Source organism: Armigeres subalbatus, chromosome 2 (genome assembly GCF_024139115.2).
Source record: "Armigeres subalbatus isolate Guangzhou_Male chromosome 2, GZ_Asu_2, whole genome shotgun sequence".
Taxonomy (NCBI): Eukaryota; Metazoa; Arthropoda; class Insecta; order Diptera; family Culicidae; genus Armigeres; species Armigeres subalbatus.
Genome location: NC_085140.1, coordinates 243,416,106 through 243,432,524, shown reverse-complemented (window position 1 = coordinate 243,432,524; position 16,419 = coordinate 243,416,106). Strand labels below are relative to the sequence as shown.

At 41.5% G+C, this 16,419-nt stretch overlaps 1 protein-coding gene across 2 annotated transcripts in view; it reads left to right on the top strand.

The window, feature by feature from the left end:
- Positions 1-7,567: 7,567 nt before the first annotated feature.
- Positions 7,568-16,419, top strand: part of LOC134212013 (titin homolog) — a 39,269-nt gene continuing 30,417 nt past the window's right edge. Inside the window, exon 1 of one of the 2 annotated variants that reach the window (XM_062689489.1) lies at positions 7,568-7,897. The gene's annotated coding sequence lies outside the window, so the exon portion shown is untranslated. The remainder of the gene's footprint in view (positions 7,898-16,419) is intronic. The other variant, XM_062689490.1, reaches the window with a different exon arrangement.

Sequence of the window (16,419 nt, the reverse complement as noted above, 5' to 3'; positions counted from 1 at the left end):
GCTTACGAGACTCTTGGAAGAAGGCTTCCAGGCATCGTGAAAGGTGGATTTCAATCTTTTTGAAAGTGAGCTTCCAAACCTTTTGAAAGCAGGCTTTCTTAGGCTGCTTAGAAGGCTTCTGAGAAGGGTAGAAGGATGCTTCCGAGCCTCTTGAAAGGAGACTTCTGAGCCTCTTGCAAGGAGGCATTTTAGCTGTTTTGAAGAAGGTTTCCGAAAAGCGTAGATCAATTGGCTTCGATTTACTGATCGCCATGATTATTATGTACAAGACAAAGTTTTAAAATAAAAAAAAAAAAAAAAACAATTATCGAAACTTTATCAATCCCCATGTACCCCAGGTTGAGAACCGCTGTTCTATGAGAACGACTGGCGACGACTAACACCAATTGGAAGAGAGTTCGTGGGGCAGTACCAGGCGGGATTTATGAGTTATTGCAAGGTGGTTGAAGCAGTTTGTACTCCGCTAGACGCTCCGATCGAATAAAGTTCGCCGACGTATCAAACTGACTATCAACAAAACGCCCATTAGACCGTTAGATTTCTACAGGCATGAGACCTGGACAATGATCGTGGAGGACTAACGCGCACTTGGAGTTTTCGAAAGGAAAGTGCTGCGTAACATCTATGGTGGGGTGCAGATAACGGATGGTACGTGAATGAGGTGAATGAACCACGAGTTTCATCAGCTGTTGGGAGAACCTGGTCCGCGACGTTAGGCATAATTATGTTAGGCATAATGGACGTTAGGCATAATTCTGCCTTCTTCATATCATAGGCTGTTCTTTGAGTCATTTTATGCCTAACGTCTTTATGCCTAACGGAGGCTTCCAAGCCTCTTGAGATTTATTTATTTATTTATCAGACTAAGCCCTCCTTAGCCGTGCGGTAAGACGCGCGGCTACAAAGCAAGACCATGCTGAGGGTGGCTGGGTTCGATTCCCGGTGCCGGTCTAAACAGTTTTCGGATTGAAAATTGTCTCGACTTCCCTGGGCATAAAAGTATCATCGTGTTAGCCTCATGATATACGAATGCAAAAATGGTAACTTGGCTTAGAAACCTCGCAGTTAATAACTGTGGAAGTGCTTAATGAACATTAAGCTGCGAGGCGGCTCTGTCCCAGAATGGGGATGTAATGCCAATAAGAAGAAGAAGATCAGACTAAGCCCGGAGTGGCCTGTGCTGCACATAAAAGTCTTCTCCATTCAACTCGGTCCATGGCTGCACTTCGCCAACCACCCAGTCTACGGAGGGTCCGCAAATCGTCCTCCACATGATCGATCCACCTTGCCCGCTGTGCACCTCGCCTTCTTGTTACCGTCTGATCGTTGTCGAGGACCATTTTCATCAGATTATTGACCGACATTCTGGCTACGTGCCCGGCCCACCGCAGTCTTCCGATTTTCGCGGTGTGTGCGATGGATGGTTCTCCCAACAGCTGCTGCAACTCGTGGTTCATTCGCCTCCTCCACGTACCGTCCGCCATCTGCACCCCACCATAGAACTTCCAGTGCGCGTTGGTCCACCACGAGCATCGTCCAGGTCTCGTGTCCGTAGAAAACTACCGGTCTTATAAGCGTTTTGTAGATAGTCAGTTTGGTACGGCGGCGAACTCTATTCGATCGGAGCATCTTGCGGAGTCCAAAGTACGTACGATTTCCTGCCACTATGTGTCTCCGAATTTCTCTGCTGGTATCGTAATCAGCGGTCACCAGTGAGCCCAAGTACACGAACTCTTCAACCACCTCGATTTCGTCACCACCGATAGAAACTCGTGGTGGGTGGCTCACATTGACCTCTCTTGAGCCTCTTCCTACCATGTACTTCGTCTTCGACGTGCTGATGTCTAGTCCAATCCGTTTAGCTTCGCTTTTCAGTCTGATGTAGGCTTCCTCCATCCTCTCAAAGATACGTGCCATGATATCAATGCCGTCGGCGAAACCAAATAACTGGACGGACCTCGTGAAAATCGTACCACTCGTGTCAATCCCTGCCCTTCGTAATACTCCCTCCAAAGCGATGTTGAATAACAGACACGAAAGACCATCACCTTGCCGTAATCCTCTGCGCGTTTCGAAGGGACTCGAGAATGCCCCTGAAACCCGAACTACGCACATCACCCGATCCATCGTCGCCTTGATCAACCGTATCAGTTTATCCGGAAATCCGTTTTCGTGCATTAGCTGCCATAGCTGGTCCCGATCGATTGTATCATATGCGGCTTTGAAGTCGATAAATAGATGATGTGTGGGCACGTTGTATTCGCGGCATTTCTGCAATACCTGACGTATGGCGAACACCTGGTCTGTGGTAGAGCGTTCACCCATAAATCCCGCCTGGTACTGCCCCACGAACTCTCTTGCAATTGGTGTTAGTCGGCGGCATAACATTTGGGAGAGTACCTTGTAGGCGGCGTTCAGCAATGTGATTGCGCGGTAGTTGCTACAATCCAGCTTATCGCCCTTTTTGTAGATGACACGCGACACCTTCCATCCACTCCTGCGGCAGAACCTCGTCCTCCCAAACCTTGGTAATCACCCAGTGTAACGCTCTAGCCAGGGCATCACCACCGTGCTTTAATAGCTCTCCTGGTAGTTGGTCAACTCCAGGGGCCTTGTTGTTTTTCAGCCGGCCGATCTCCTCCTGGATTTCCTGGAGTTTCGGAACCGGAAGTCGCATGTCCTGCGCGCGTGCTCCTAGGTTCATTACTATACCGCCACCGTTGTCTGCCATATCGCCGTTCAGGTGCTCTTCGTAGTGCTGCCGCCACCTTTGGATCACCTCACGCTCGTTTGTAAGAAGGTTCCCGTTTATGTCCTTACACATATCGGGCTGTGTCACGTGGCCCTTACGTGAACGGTTCAACTTCTCATAGAACTTTCGTGCGTTATTAGCGTGGTACAGTTCCTCCGTCTCTTGACGGTCTCGATCTTCCTGCTGGCGCTTTTTCCTCCGGAAAATCGAGTTTTGTCTGTTCCGCGCCCGTTTGTATCGTACCTCGTTCGCCCTCGTGCGGTGTTGCAGCAATCTCGCCAATGCTGCATTCTTCTCCTCAACTAACTGCTCACATTTTCTGCATATCGATCGTTTCAGCTGCTTTTCCGTTGGAAGTGCCATTTCCAGCTGCTGCGCGTAATCTTGGACTAGTCTACCGTCTTGTAGCCGCCCAATGTTTAGCCGCGGCGGACGACTCCGACGCGTGTAGTACACCATCGAGAGTTTTGAGCGCAGACATACTGCAGCGAGGTTGTGGTCGGATTCAATATTTGCGCTGCGGTAAGTGCGTACGTTCGTGATGTCGGAGAAGAATTTACCGTCGATTATAACGTGGTCAATTTGGTTTTCCGTTACTTGATTAGGTGATTTCCATGTGGCCTTGTGATATTCTTGCGGGGGAAGAAAGTGTTTGCGGGGGAAGAAATTGCTAGCCGTTGTCGTTCGATACGGTATGCAGACTATCCGGTCCGATGACCGGTCTATATACATTTCCTCTGTTCCTACCTGAGCGTTCATGTCACCGATAATGATTTTGAGGTCCCGCAGTGGGCATCCATCGTATGTCTGCTCCAGCTGTGCGTAGAACGCTTCTTTCTCATCGTCGGGTCTCCCTTCGTGTGGGCAGTGCACGTTGATGATGCTATAGTTGAAGAAACGGCCTTTAATCCTCAGCTTGCACATCCTTGCGTTGATTGGCTGCCACCCAATTACGCGTTGGCGCATCTTTCCCAGCACTATGAAGCCGGTTCCCAGCTCGTTGGTGGTGCCACAGCTTTGGTAGAAGGTAGCCGCTCGATGCCCGCTTTTCCACACTTTCTGTCCTGTCCAGCAGATTTCCTGCAACGCTACGACGTCGAAGTTGCGGGGATGTAATTCATCATAGATTATCCTGTCGCAACCTGCGAAGCCTAGCAACTTGCAGTTCCATGTTCCAAGCTTCCAATCGTGATCCTTTATTCGTCGCCTAGGTCGTTGCCGATTGTATCGAATCGTATTATCTTCTATGTCGTTCGTAATGGTTGTTTTTAAAGGCAGCTTATTGGGCCTGCGCAAACCTCCTGTCTCGTCAGAGGGCCGTCGTGTCAGGGCTGTTTAGCGTCCCACCTAACACTAGGACTTGGGCTTGTGCGCTTTGAGCGGCACACGGTCGCTTTGGCGGAGCCTACTTGCGGATACATGCAGCTTTTTATAGAGGTTTAACAGGGCCCACTGTCAAATCCCACCACATCCTAGGCAGGCGCCACAACTCGCAGATGGCCTGGGGAGGGATCGTCAAGCCCTTGGACATAGTCCCTGCTGCCCGCGCCTCTTAAGCCTCTTGAGAGGAGCTTCCGAATATCTTGAAAGGCCTTTTGAAAAGTGGCTTTTATAAATAGGCTTCCGAGCCTCTTGAATGGAGGTCTTTATGCCTAACGTACTTATGCCTAACGGTCCGAAGCGCTCCCTCCTTCTTTCTTCAGCAAATTTGATGTTCGAAAAATCTAAAAATAGATTCTGTGTGGATTCTGGCTGCAGAATACCACAGTAGATCTCGGCACAGTAGCCGCTAAGTAACACAGAGTGCCTACCAAATAAAGAAAGAAATAATAAAAAATTGAGGAGAAATATTTGCGATTTTTGCAAAACATTTATTTTTTAATCCAGCAACAGGGAGAAGCTAGTAATAAGTTGCCCTTTAAAAAAATTTGATGACCAATTGTCAGATCCTATCCTATGGTTTGAGAAGCAACTATCTCGGTTGCTTCGTGCAGTCCCTAGCAACGTGTCTTTCTACACCTGCGAAGACCGGATCTGTCCAGTCTTTTGCATTTCACATTCTCGTGGTAAAAATTTGATCAGGGTGGTCCCTATTTCAATTAAAATCTGAAGTCAAACTTTTTAATCAAAAAACATACGTGGTTGTGCTCTTCAGCAAACTTATAAAAAACCTTATTTCGAAAAAACATTGCCAGAAAAACCGTTTATCTAGCACTTCAATTTAGCTCACTAAATCAAATTAGGGTGATCAAAACAAAACAAAAAAATATTTTATAACAACAACTTTTATGTTTTCAATTTAACGAGATTTGGTTTTCAGATGAATTTCAGTGCACGAAATGTTGCATATCTTTGCTGAACATTACGGATTTATAAGTCTTGTCATTTTGAATATGCGTGTCATTAGCATTAGCATTGAGCAATTCGCACAAATTCGTAGGTGGTACAAGCAAAGACTATTGTATGAGAGTAGTATCACTTTCATTCGTTACCACAGATATTGATTTGGGACTAATCACTATCTCTTAGATGGAAGCAATGCACTCTCCAATAGTCGAGATCTGTCCTGGCCACGTCCTTGCGAATGCTGAGGAAGGGGAAGGATGGTTAGTTGGACACCTACTTAAGAAAGATGCAGAGAACTCTACGACCTTTCATAGGTGCCACGGGAGGTTTTGGGATTGTGTGGGAGGTTATAACAGTAGGAATCGTTTTGGTAGAACGTGAAACACAGAAAGCACTAAGATAGAAATACAAAGTAGGAAAGGGACGAGCCTGGAATTGAACCCACGACCTCCTGCTTATAAGGCAGAAGCGGTAGCCACTAGACCACCGAGCTCGTCAGTCATTTTGAATATGCGTGTCATTTTCAAAAAAAGAAAAGCTTCGGGCCCTCAAAGTATGATCGATACATTTTTTCAAAGGTTAACAACTTAACAAAATTTTATTTTTTATCTACCTATTTTGATACAAAAAATATAGAAGGTGTGGACTGACAAAAATAGTTTAATTCTGATCGTTTGTTCACAAGGAATAATGTTACTATAATATCCGTCCCACTGTTGGTCCAAGTATTTTTTTTCATTTCAATCGATAGCAAAAAATAGAAAGATTAGTCCTATATGAGTGAGCCATTTAGTGCTTATTTGTTCGTCAAATGAAACGTAGTTATATTTAGAAAAGTTTTTAGGGATTCAACGATCTTGTAATTTGTTCAAAATTTTGCTCAACAAACGGTGGTGAAAATAATCCAGAGTTTACTAATGAGTTACAAATATGAAACATCCCCCTAAATGCTGCATCTGTATGTTAAAACAAATTTGCTTGGAAGCCTTCAAAACATCTAAATTTATGGAGATACCGATTTTTACCGAAAAATCGCTATTTTGAACCACTCCGCAATGTGTGAAACCACTAAACCACACCAAATGACACATAACATTGTTTCTTCTAAAGTAGAACGATTTTGTTTCTATCAAGCTGTTGCTAATAGGAAACTAATAATAAAATTGATGCTGATACACGTTCATAGCCACACGATGGCTTTCCGGAACTTTGTCCTAGTTTGCCATTATCTTAAAAGTGACGTACTTGCCATTTTTCTGATAATAGTGTTACCAGGAAGTTAAGTTTTCAATTTGACTAATTTATGGAGTTTGCGAGTGATCTTCTGAGAATCCAACACCCCCACCCCCTGGCGAACCCCCTTCCTAAATCTAACCCTATGCAGAAGTATTGATTCCATTCTCGGTAATAGTAAACCAGATTGCTCTGATTTCATTACAGATGTTCCAGATCTTTCAGGATGCCAGGGTGAATATTCGCACATCATGGGTTAATTAATTTATGTACTACCTATTAGAAATCATTTTGAAAATTGAAGAAAATGCGTCGATCCAAGACGACATCCATGAATTAGCTTAGTGTTGATTATAGGACCATAAATACGTTCCTTGCAAACTCGTTATTAATTAAGAGCCACCTGCTATAAATAAAAATTGAAATAATAAATACTTAGCAGCATCGACTCTATTTTATAGTTCCTATAAGTAATGATTACAAAATTGAACCCAGTTTCTTTATTTTCCGTATAGACATTGTAGTCACTTGTTTTATTACTGCTCAAAAAAGGCCCTTCAAAGTCGGTTTCAAAAGTTGGCAATTAGTTTTACCAGGTTTTACCTATAAAACATCTTAGTTTGACTAAAAGCCTGAAAAGTCGTTGAAAAAATCTGGATCAATATGGACCGTTAATTTTGTTCTTAACTTTCTCGTACAACAAAATAGAATAAAAATGCTATTATTTCACTCCAAAACCATTTTTTATAGAAGGCTCGGAGGACCATTGTGTTATATACCAATTGACCTCAGCTCGACAAATTAAGCAAATGCTTGTCTGTCCGTGTGTACTGCACAAAAGCTAAGAAAAACATTAAACAACCAATTTTCTCACAACAAGTTGCATGGTATGTATGTGCTTTCGACTAATTTGGTAGCATTTTTCCAGTATATAAGGATGTGTATTCTTGGATAAACTTGACCCTAAGCCTAACATCACATTTATAAGCCAAAAAAGATTAATAAACGATTATTCGATTGTAACTTTTGGCACAAACCTTCATCATCTCCACATGTCACCACTTCGTACCATCAATTCAATACTATATGGATGGACATGACCCTTTGTGTGCAGTTAAAACAAGCACCACCATCGAATCGATCAGCAGCCAGGAGCCCCAAGCGAGATCTCCAGCATACCGACCATTCGACCGGACCGGTGTTCAAGGCGAATGTGTATAAAAGTAAACTCAAGACGATTTCAATGTTTAGTCGAATGAAAACGGTCGTCGCGAGGTGTATTTGATTGGCTCGCGGTACGGACTTTAAGGTGCGCGCGCCCTATTAAAGTATTCTAGCGGGATCAAGATCGATCGGGGTGTGCTGCTGTGGTGGGGGTTACTTGTGTCTGATTGTATATGCAAGAACTGTGTTCTTAGTGGAGCTCTAACTCTATAGAAAATAGTAAACAGAGTGGGTGGATAGGAGGAAAGCGATACGGTGTGAAGTGTGGCGGAAGAAAAACTGGTCTAGTTGGTATCCTTGTAGAGTGGAGGGTTCAGCCTGGAGCGGAGATTTTCAACACTGGTAAGTTTCGTTGTGAACTTATGATTTGCAATAAGGTGCAATGACAAATGTGAATAAATGAATTGACAAAGCTCAGGTCAAATTTCCATCAAATTAGATTAATAGAGCTTATTTATAATGTCCAAGATTTCTAAAACAATTCAAAGATGGTGCATTCAAAAAGTAGAATTCTTGGTAATCCAAAATCTGAATTAGAATATTTAAGAACAAATTCAGAAGGAATGACAAACTTTCTCACGAAACAAATAAAATAAACTGTTATTACATACACTATGTGGCGGAAATAAAAAATGGAAAAGAAGTATTAAAAAAATGTTTTGCTATATATATATATATATATACTGCCTATCATCACATATAAGTCCCATATTTGCTGAATTTCCTTTTCATATAGGACAAATATATTGTGAACAGTATATTTAGTCAAATAATCTAAGAAATAACATTTAAACCAGTGGTCTCCGGAGTGCTTACTATCAAGGGCCGCTTAGCAATTTTAAATGGTTGAAGTGGGTCAAATTCAAAATTATTACACAATACTAGAAAATGTTTGTTTGTATATCTTTGTATATTAGATTTGAATAAACAAAATGAATTCTTTAAATCTTTTTCAAATAATATACACACACTTAAAATTCAAATTATTACGAATACCAAGAATCCAACAGCCGAGATCTCGACAATGATTTTGATGAATCTTGGTAAAAGTTTTACCGAGATTTCGGTAACCTTTTTCCAATTCGTTATTGGTAATCGTAATCAAGATCTTGATAAATATTATTTTTGTCGAATTTCGAATTAACGAGATCTCGGCTGTTGGAAGGTTGGCGCAAATTTTTCTGATGTCGGCTAAATCAGGTAAAATTGTCGTAGCCGGCATTAGTCAGTATTATTAATGTGGTGTATACTACCCTTTTAATGACAGGTTGTTAAACTACAATAAATCCAACGTACTATTGTCTGAAATAAATGAATAGACATGTGGCGCTAAGAGTTGAGCCCTTATCGTGTTATCCACTGACCTCAAATAGACCGTGTTTCAATTCAACTGATTCGTCTAAAAGAAAACCTAAATTAAACTGCGCCAGATAATCAATATAGTATTCGTATTATGAAATTATTTAAAAATTACTTTTGCAATAGTGAAATCAACGCGATTTTTTTTTCGCGACATCTTTTCGGCTCAGCTGGCAGAACATATTTGTATCTAGGTATTTCTTTAAATGATCATATGTCGACCAATTTGATTTTGATGTTATTAATATTTTCATTCTCGAGGATAATTGTTCTCTATAACTTGTCGTGGCAAATAACGACAACACGTCTCTAGCGTGTTTTTAAAGCCAGTTGAACTTACCAGCAGCGTTGAAAAGAAAAACGAGTAAATCTGCATTCTGGACTTTCTAGCGTACCGTCGTCGGGGGTGACAATGGGTCAAATGGGGGTGAGAATGAGTCACTGTTTCAACTACTTAGAATGCTTGTAGAATGGACTGAATGTGTCTAAGGGCAAGAAGACTAAAATATAAGAGACCTTTTTGAACGATTTTGCTCTACGAGTGGCAGGCTACCGGTTAGAGCAATGATTTATTCTCACCCCAGACCCATTGTCACCCCCAATGGCGGTACTTCCATTATTTCCGATCATTTGAATTTTATTTAAACATGAGAAATATTGATTTTGTTAAACATTTCTCGTGAAGTTCATTGACACGATTGTTGGTAGTAAACGTATTTTCTGGAGTTAAAAATCAAACAATTTCAAAGTTGAATTTTGCCTAACTTATTTTGAAAAAGGAAAAAATTCTTGCTGCAGAGCAGTGTATGACAATATTATTTTTATCTGTCGTTCAACATTGAGCTCGTTTAAATTTGAGACAAATACATATCTATTATTTTCATAACGCAAAAATTCCGTCGAAGAAGGTTTGCCGTTGGCCTACATAACATCTATAAAGTGGTGAATTTTTAAATCATGATGATTAAATGATTGATGGTTTATATGGCACCTCAACATCATAATTGTGTGAATTTGACAGATTCAACAATCTTTTAGGAGATTTTTTACCAATGCCTTATATGTGGAAAAATAGGCTTCATCACTGAACGAAACCTTCATATTTCCTTACTTAATATTGCTGAGTACTGCCTTCGCATCACAATATTGAAGCTGTGTAAGCATTTATAGGAGCTGCAGAGGATTGGGCAAATACTCTTTTTCCCAATTCTCCTAGCATTCCCTATGAATATCCGTACAGCCGTAAAACGTTCCACTAAGGATAGACCGAAATAAAATCGTTTTCTTTAAAATATTTGTTGTTCAAAAATGTTCTGAAAATATTTTATTTCTTTGGAGTTTATTTGTTTATATTTCATGACGCATTGCTTAATAGCTCTGAAAACTCAAGTTAAGTAATCAATTTCTAGGAATACGAGATGTTAAAAGTTTTCCAAAACGTTCTCGAGTACAGCCTAAGGCAGGGCTGCCCAACGTACGGACCGCGGGCCGGATGCGGCCCTCAGCACCATTTTTTGTGGCCCGCGCACCCTGGTAGAATATACTTCATAACCAGCCCACAAATTTATCTATAAGGCTTCTATTTAGGAGCATTTTTTTATAATTTATTAATACGTACAATAGGATATCACTGGCTCAAAAAAAAATTAAGTCTTTCTTTAACGAAAGGTTGATGTGGAAAACCGCGTTTTCACGTTGAAAGCCGGTTTGCTGAATTTCTTCGGAAAGTATTGCTGTGTTGAAGGAATATGATTTGAAACGGCATTACGAAAACAAGCATCCTAAGAAATACGATATTTACACTGAACTAGGAAGACAACAAATGTTAAGGGAGCTACAAAGATAAGGTGCTCATTTAATTTAAATTTCCATTATTGTTTCAAATTATTGGTGGAACAGTGGATTATCGAAGCACCAAACTCTCTTCATTGTGACAAACATAAAGCCGGAAAATGCAGTACGGGCCAGTTTTGCTGTTAGTGAAATTCTGGCAAAGCGAATAAAACTGTTCTAGGACAGAGAACTTGTTAAAGAATGTACATCGGCTATTGCCGGCATCGTGTGTCCTAAGGAAATGTCTCCGTGACTTGAAAAGGTTGGACAGGCCTGGCCTAAGGTATCTGCCTGATCAACCAGGAATTTGTTATTTCCATCATTGGTTTAAATCCAACCGGCTCTATAAATATAAGATGTCCAAAGTCTTCCAAATGATTTTGAGTTAAGATCAAAGTTCTTCTTCTTCTTCTTCGTTGGCATTACATCCCCCATTGGGATATTGCCGCCTCGCAGCTTAGTGTTCATTAAGCACTTCCACAGTTATTAACTGCGAGGTTTCTAAGCCAAGTTACCATTTCTGCATTCGTATATCATGAGGCTAACACGATGATACTTTTATGCCCAGGGAAGTCGAGACAATTTCCAATCCGAAAATTGTCTAGACCGGCACCGAGAATCGAACCCAGCCACCCTCAGCATGGTCTTGCTTTGTAGCCGCGCATCTTACCGCACGACTAAGGAGGGCCCCTAAGATCAAAGTGTCTAAGCCAGATTCACGAAAATGTAAATCATCCAGATGCAAAATCTTTTACAATAGTTTCATTGGAAGCGTGGACCATGTAGGGCCAATGGCGGCATATGACTCGGGCACAAGAAGCGCAAAGGATTTTTAATATACTATTTCAATTTGCTATTTGCAATGCCTGTATTTTTTACAGAAGTTCGAAATATCTCTAGTTACCTTTAATCAATTTTCTTATTGCTTTTGCTGAAATATAAAAATAAAGAGACAACGAATGAGAAGCATATTCAAGGAAATCTTCTGTATCAACATTTTAGAAACAATCATTTAATCAAGATGGCGAAGTGTCGAAAAATTGACTTCTTTGTAAATTGAACGGCATGGATTTAAAGACTGATTATTTGGATCGGTAGTAAAGTTTCTAGGGGCCCTCCTTAGCCGTGCGGTAAGATGCGCGGCTACAAAGCAAGACTATGCTGAGGGTGGCTGGGTTCGATTCCCGGTGCCGGTCTAGGCAATTTTCGGATTGGAAATTGTTTCGACTTCCCTGGGCATAAAAGTATCATCGTGTTAGCCTCATGATATACGAATGCAAAAATGGTAACTTGGCTTTGAAACCTCGCAGTTAATAACTGTGGAAGTGCTTAATGAACACTAAGCTGCGAGGCGGCTCTGTCCCAGTGTGGGGATGTAATGCCAATAAGAAGAAGAAGAAGAAGAAGTAAAGTTTCTTGTGCAAGTATTCTTTTTGTGATTAGAGGAAGGTAAGCAGACTTGATCCTTTGGGAGACTTGATCTCCTTATGTTTAACCGATTTTTTTAGTATAGATTCAAATGGTCGTTATGCAGTGGGTTATTTTTGGGTTTGATAACCATATTTGATCATTTGTTTAAGAAACTGCATATATCCATTTTACATAGGTCCGAGAAAACAATAAAAATCTGCTTTTGAACAAATTGGCATTTCGGTTTCTTTAATTCAGATCGATAGTTTTTGGCAAAACTCAATTTCCTGGAACCCTTCCAGTTCGATAACTGTAAGCAATACTTCATAATTGCTCTTCAAAGTGCGTGCACGTATGTAGTTTCTCAAACAAACGAAAAAATCAATACATTTGTTAACATCATTTTTTTCCTATTTTTCGCCAGAATGCGTATTTTTCAAAATATATAAACATCTCATTTTGGCCAAAAATGTTATATATGCAGTTTCTCAAACAAACGGTTCATTTTTTTTTTGCAGAACAGTTTGTGTGTTTTGACCCTCCTACAGATTTTTTTTAGTGGTCACGCAAAATTTGAACAACTTCTCCTAACAATGACCAAATGCTATAATTTTTGCACAGCACAAAGCCATAAGTAAATTTAAGGATATGTAGTGGTAAAAATGTCAACATTTCATAACAACTTTAGGATATTTGGACTTTAAGTTATTGCCTCAATATAGGGAACCTGTCCCGGTTCTGTATAGGCCAAACTCTAATCGACAGTCGACTACTGTATGGACTGGAGCTGATTTTCCGACCTCCGTATAGTTTCCTGGCCTTTTTCCTCCACACAAGCTGAAAAGCGGAAGCAGGTGTCCTCCCATTCGCCATCGTGTGCAGGCAGCTAAGTGTCTTGAAAGTGCCATTTTTGCTTCCACTACTTTCGGAAGCACAGACTACACGGACCATGAGCACCGCTATACCGACGGGTCTGTCTCAACACAAGGCGTCGGCTTAGACGGCACCGGAAACAATATCACATTTTCTGACAATCTCCCCGAATAATACATTTATTCGGCGGAAACCACTGCACTATTCATCGCAGCATCAATTCCCTCCGATAAACCCAATTTCTATGGGCTCCGCCATCCCTGCGCATCGCTGTTAGCTGGGGTCAGTTATCTACACCGACGATGCACCACATACACACTTAATACCGGGATCTCAGCAAAATGTTGAACTTTTACCGAGAATCGCACAGCCCCAGCAAACATGTTTTTTGCCGAGATTTCTGTCAAAATTGCTGATAATCAGCAATTAATTTGCCAAAAATCAGCTAACAAACGCTATTTTTGCCGGAATATCAGTTATTTATTTTGCTGGCGCACGGCTGTGCGGATTTTTGCCGAGCTGCAGAAATAAAAACTGAGTGTGTAGGTCCCCCGGCCGATGTCAAAGCCTGGGCAGTGGAATGTCTTGAATATCACCCAAATCCTTTACATAGGACCTGTAACTAATGGCGCAGCCCTCACTTCGGCACACATGAGACTCCCTCCTCAAAACCTCAGGGTCGGCATACGCGCTTGATTCTCTCGCGACCAAGAAAACGCCTGAATACTGTTTAGCAACCTTCCCACTTTATTAAGCACACAGGTACCTTCACTTCTCCCACTTCCTTAACCGTCTATCTCCTACCTCCACACTGTTCGCGTTGCACCAACTGTCGGCGGGGCCCCTTCACCGTTCCGCTTCTCCGCCTGCTTTCTCCCCGTTATCGCCGCTACCACTTTCAGGGACACTCCTGTGGAGTTCTCGACTCCTCCCCGTGCCGTCACGGTTCTATCACGCTCGAGCTGATCGCGGACAGGTTTTACAGCGTCCCGAAACTGATGGCCAAAATGGCGGCGCCCACGAACAAAGCTTCTGTGGATCTACTCGATCGGAAATGATGCCTCGAGCGTCGCTTCCGAATCCTCGCACTTCTGGCCGGCAACGTGATCACTGTCAGTTCTGACCCGGTCGGAAGGAGATCACAGGTATTGCCCACGGTAAGAATTACCACCAAGTAAAAGAGGGGTCCTGCGAGCACATTGGGGAAAGGTGGTAATAAGTACCGTTTTAATTAGGGAGGGGTTTGAGTTCTGGTCGAGGGTTTTTTTACCTGGATGGTTTTTCCACTTTGTCGCTTCCACTGTCTCACGTCTGTCGAACCAGGCTGTCGATTGGATAATGATTCCTAGCAGCGGCGCATCTCCTTTTCATTCCCTCGACCTAGCTCATTTCCCCTCCAAGCTTTTCGCTCATCATGGCGTCTTCTACGCCACCCCCCAATGGCCGCCCAGTTTTCCGTGATCCTACAACTGGTGGTGAATAGCGGAACTGTGTGTGGTGTGGCTGCATCCTTTCCGGTGGGTGATGGGTGGTTGTGATGCTTAGCGCATATTCAAACATGTTCTTGGTTTGTCAATACATATATTTATTACACGGAATAAAAAACGCGAAAATCTCACACACCTCGAAACGACAGACACACCACTTGTTACAGACCAGCAAATTATTTCCCACCTCCACTCCGGCCAAAGCAGATTCTCGCACAATTTTGGAGGGAGTCCTTTCCAGACAGTGACGCTCTAGTCGACGATGGCTGCCCTCATATAGCATTCGTGATCCGCAAATGAATACGGCGATTGTGAAACCCAGAAAGTCCAAAGATTAGGCAAGGCAAGGCCATAGGCAAGTTTCCAACTGTTTTCCAAGCTGAAGTTCAGGCTATTCTTGAATGATCTTATCTATGCTTACGCCAAAATTACAGGCATTCAAATATTTGCATAATGCTGACAGTCAAGCCGCGTTGAATGCTCTGAAATCAACAAAATGCACATCTTAATTCCATTGGCGTAACTAATGAAAAATTCTAGGGGGGGCTAATTTTTTTTTTAAATTTTTCTAGTTTAACACTCATAACACAAAGAGTTTACCATTTTCGCTCGATTCAACTGATGTATATTGTTGGTCTACCAGATATCAATGGACGGACGACTTAAATATTTCAGATGATGTTCATCGACGCTCAGCCTGGTTACAAAAATATAGAAATCTCGTAGGATTCCCAAAATCCTTGTTATGTTCAGAAAACCATAGGTGTTGCGCTCGCCGTAAATAGAATGTGAAGCACGATCCTAATTTTCAAAGGATTTTTTGATTTGCTTCGAACCTAGAATACATTATAAATTAAATATGGGATAAATTAGTTAGCTAAACTCTTTTCACCAGCTTTCAATTCAGTGGCCTGACAATTCCTACGAGCTTTCAAACGACGATCTGACCACAACAAACTAACCTTTCTTTTCTGTTAGAATAACTTCTAGGATGATTTAAAAAAATCAGTTTTACATCCCAATACAACTTATTGGTCGTTAGTTTTAAATTGAGTTAAAAAAATGCAACAAATTAACTTATAGGAACATTTAAATAACACATCTTTTCTCTCAGTAGGTCTGGTTCACGCCTACTGAGACATTTTCACTGGATGCAGCGACAATAGGAGTTTAAAGAATTAAAAAGTATGCGGAGTTTTTAAAATCCATCCGGAAGAATACAAAGTTCTTTCTTATTCAACTTTTAGTTACCTCTACTTGAAATCTAAGAGTTTTACCGAGCCTTTCTCAAGAGCCTACAGTGATAATTAAAATGCGCTGCAGCTTTTAGGATTGGTATTAGTTAGGAAGGTTAAGATCGTACGCTCGATTTAGATAACAATTACTCACAAAACCCTGGAAAAAATTGAAAATCTCAAGGAATTGTCCATTATCCATTAAGTACTTGTAATACTAATAAATAATATATTTTTAATTCACTTGTTGATGAGGATTTCCTTTGGTATTTCATAAGTTATAACGTGTTTTGAGGGGTCCAGATTTTGTCGTGAGCAAGCCTTATAACAATTGCTCGAAGTTCAAAAACCTGAGCGAATAGATTCAACTTGTTTCGAAGAGAGGGATTGGATAATGAAGACAATCCTTTCTCTGCATTTATCCCCGTATATAATCAGTGGACTAAATATGTGCAATAATTATACAAAGTAACAAATTTTCTAGGGGGGGCTAGCCAGATCCTAGGTGGGGCTATAGCCCATCCCCCCTAGCCCCCTGTAGTTACGCCAATGCTTAATTCGTTTTGGAATGTGTTCAGTCACTTCAAACCTTGAATAGTCGTATTAAAGTAAACCTGTATTAGGTTCCTAGTTATTGTGGCATTGAAGGCAATGGACAAGCTGACAT